Source organism: Cupressus sempervirens, chromosome 3 (assembly GCF_028749045.1).
Source record: "Cupressus sempervirens isolate cs-2001-9-10 chromosome 3, ASM2874904v1, whole genome shotgun sequence".
NCBI classification, from domain to species: Eukaryota; Viridiplantae; Streptophyta; class Pinopsida; order Cupressales; family Cupressaceae; genus Cupressus; species Cupressus sempervirens.
The window spans coordinates 510,075,439-510,079,799 of NC_143120.1; positions in this window are offsets into that span (position 1 = coordinate 510,075,439).

Below are 4,361 nucleotides of genomic sequence, written 5' to 3' on the forward strand. Positions count from 1 at the left end.
GCCTCAATTCATTTGTTAGAAATGGTATGTGAGCTTCTTGATTTGGAATGTATTGTGATATGATTCATTGGGGTTATGTCATGTTTGACCCCATGGACAAATTTATGGTGTAGGTGAGGCCTGGGGCTATTCTGAGGAGAATTCAAGTGGTTTAGGAATGAGGGTTGGTGGCTTACTGTGAGAGATCACATTATGCAATATTCGATGGGAACTTCAATAATAACTGAAAGATGCTTCATGTTTCATTGAATCACAAGACCACAGAAAGTGCACTCACACAAGACAAAATACTATGTAAGAACAAAGATGATCCTTTCTCCAATTCATCACAACAAGAAATTCATTAACATAAGGAAAATACCAGAATTAAAAGATCGCACAATTATAAAAACACAATAAAACCATTAGCTCAATTATTATTTATGAACATGCATTCACAAAAATAACAGACTCAAGTAAGAATAACTACACTCAGAATGAGAGCACAAATAGCATATATTATTGCATCAAAATAAAGATTTGGAGTACATATTACATCCATGCACTTAAAAGAAATTCTCTCATCTTTTTGTGTTAGAAGTGAGAGCTCTTCTAATGCAAACATTATGCTAGGACCAAATCCTATTGCCTTACCACTTGGCCACGCCCCATTGTTGTTTTATAATAATCCATTAAGATAATATTAATATAGTCACATGGATAGTAAATGCATGAATATGGTGCACTAAAAAACTAATAAAATAAAGCTAATTACATAAAAGCTAACTCTCTAAATGGTGCTAAGTAGGTCTCCACCCTTGTTTATATCAATTAATGGGTGCATGAGCCTTTACATGAATTGAAACAATAAAAGAAGGAGAAGATAAGATAAGAGAAGCCATAAGATGATTTGAGAGTAATTGAGACTTCTAAAAATGCAAGCTTCGCCTTCCCGAGGTGTTTTTGGGAGTTAAACTGTCGTCAAAAATGTGTTTTCAATGCATGAAATGCTCAAAAATAACAATTGGTGATTAATTGTTGGTGCACTACTTCTTTAAAATTATCAATGCACCTCTTGATTTGGTGCACCTCTAGAAAGAACACCTACGCACCTTTAGAGAAGTGCACAAGGTGCTCAATTTACCCAAAAATCAAAGTTTTTTGAAAATGATTTTTGGGTTTTTCTCAAAGGAGATCTAGGGTCAATCTTGTGTACTTATTTTTCTCTTTTTATGATTTAGGTCCATTTGTGCACATTGTGCACCTATGCACTTTGTTCTTCAAAAACTTGTAAAATTGTGCACCTGTGCACCTTAGCATCTTTGGGACTCTGGGCATCTTCAAAACTTTACAATTGTGCACCTTCGCACATGCACACTTTCTAGAGTCCGCCAACTTATGCATATTCAAAATTCCAATGCACACCTTTTGCACCTTTAAAAAGTGCACCTTGAGAAAAATACATCTTCAAAAATTACACCTCATAAAAAGTGTACCTTGTGAAAAGTGCACCTGTGCACCTAGCACCTTTAGGGAAATGCACAAGGTGCTCAATTCACCCAAAACTCAAAGTTCTCATTTTTTAAAATGGTTTCTGGGTTTTACACAAATGAGATCTACAAAAACTCTTCTATACTTATTTTGATATTTTTGATGATTTAGGCCCATTTGCGCACTTATTCACTTTTCTCTTCAAAACTTTGTAAAATTGCACACCTTAGCATCTTCAAGAATTTACAATTGCGCATCTTCACACATGTGCACTTTCTGGAGTTCTCTAACTTATGTACAATCAAAATTGCAATGTACACCTTGTGTACCTTCAAAAGTGCACCTTGAGAAAAGTGCACCTTGTAAAAAGTGTACCTTGTGAAAAGTGCACCTATGTACCTACGCACTTGTGCACATGTGCACCTTCAAGGAAATGCACAAGGTGCTCAATTCACCCAAAAATCGAAGCTCTCAGTTTTGAAAATGGTTTCTAGGTTTTGCTCAAATGAGATCTTGGAGAACTTTAATGTATTTATTATTGATCTTTTTGATTATTTATGCCCTCTTTATATTCCAACATTTTCATAGACTTGAACTCCTTCTACTTCTTCTATCTAAAATCTGAAGGTGCCTATTTTGAAAATGCACATGCAATACCATTGTGTTTTTTTGTGCTATGGATGATGAGAATGCCGTGATGACCTACGCAAAAGATAAACATTAGTATACTAGTGTTAGGGTTTAAAATGATGCTAACTAACTAGCCTCTTAAATCCAAACTAAAAAGTTCCACTCCTCGAGGCACCTTGGAGGATACCCTATTTTAAGGAATGAGCTTCTGTGAGCCAAGAAAAAAAGGGGATCCCCATTTTCAAAGTCAAATAAATAGAGCGTGTATTGTAGAACCACAATAGGTATCAAGGTGAAGCATTCTTTGAAGGCTTGGGACATGAAATGGGTCTTGTAGTGTGGCTTGGGTGGAAACCTTGCATAGGAGCTTCTTAGATATTTTTTTGAGCTAGGGTAGGTGCATAATTCAAGAAACACATGCATTAATAGGAACAACCATGCTTAGTTCCCATGATTGTACCACATATTCTTAAGAGATGGGCTTGAGAATGTGGAACTTGGTTACCTTAGGTTGGAGGATGCTAGGCAAAGGTTCACATGGGAGTAGCCTAAGAGACTGTGTGTGGAGGTGGTTTAATGAAGGGTTCTCAATGCAGAGCTCAAGTGGAATGGAATACTACGAAGGGTTACATGGTGTAGCTTGGTGTTGGTCTAGTCCCAATAGAATGATCCCTTATTGCATGGAATGAGACATTGGTCTATGATTGGGAGTTAAGGACTTGTCATGATAGGTCAATATTGGTTTCAAGATGAGCTCAGGTGAGGTTATGTGCATGTGGGTTGAAGGGGACCCTTGCACAACATTCTCAAGCATATCATGCGCATTGGTTGAGCTTGAGTTGACAAGCCAAGCTAGGCAAGCTAAATGAACATAACTATGTTTGGCTTTGTGCTATATTGGTTGTGGTGATGTAGGCAGTTTGTTAAGGAGATTGGATCTTCATTTAGGCTTCAAGTTATATAGCACATACCATATGATATCTCATGCATTCTTATTCAAGGATGGTCTGTTGATTAGGTGTCTGTGATGGATGTTGTAGTCTTGGTATATAACAAGGCAATGAAGTTAGGCTAACTTGGGTTCTACAGAAGTCTATTTATGCTCTCAATGCGAAAGGTGTAATTCGGGTTCAGTTTGTGTAGAATTAATGTCGACGTGCACAAGTTATTTTCCAGTGTCACATGGGGGGATACTTTGACCCCATGACAGTTGGTATCAGATCCAATCTTTTCTCTAAGTAATGGAAATATTATTTTTAAGAATGGCCTGGTTAGGGCCTAAGCAACTAAAATAGGAAGTGAAATCTAGTTGCATGATCATAGGGTGGTCAGGTTTCTTTTGGTTTTTGGCATGGATAAGGCTAAGCTAAAATTTTGATACAATGTTCTTGTATCAACCTTGAGTACTTTGTCATAACCATGTAGACCAAGTGTTGTTACCATGGAGACCTTGAATGTGGATAGGTTCCCAAGGTGATCTAGACTTGTACTTGTAGTGTATTTTCGAGTCTATCCTTGGTGTTCAGACCTATGGAAACTAGGATGAGACCTCCTTTATATTCAACCATCTCTGTTTCATGTTTGTTGGGTGGATATTTTTCAACTAAAAATTTGAGTAAAATCCAATCACAAAATAGGTAGACCAGCCATAACATGTGAAACATAGTCTCTCCTACCTTAAAGGGAAGGCTCCTTCTTCTCGTTGTTCCTTGGATCAACTCAAGGTAAGAAAGAAGTTGAGAGATTTGAAAGGCTATTACCAATATTCTTTTCTCTTAAACTTTTAGAAAAGAATCCACTTACCCGCAAAGCAAGTAATTTACAAGATGAAACTTCTAACTACACTTATGTCTAAGGTTGTAAATGGTGATACCAATAAACCAACAGCAACTCAAAGGCTAGTTGAAAGTATACCAGCTTTTCTTTAAGTCATGTTTTAACATATTCTATAAGAATAACCTCTACCATTGGGTCATAAAGACTTCCTGAAGTATAAAATTCTAACTATTTTCATGAATTTGTGATGGTAATACAAGCTACAATCAAAGCTTCTAATCTATGTATCAACACAATCGCTCCCAATCAAAGCTTCAACTTTGATTTCTTCTTAACTCACTGTGCTCTTATTATTGAACACACAATAATAACATGAATCAAGGACAATAGGCACATATTATAATCAAAGCTTCTAATTTTCTCTATCACAATTGTTTCCAGTCAAAGCTTCAAATCCAAATGCTTCTTTTATTCATTTTCTCCCA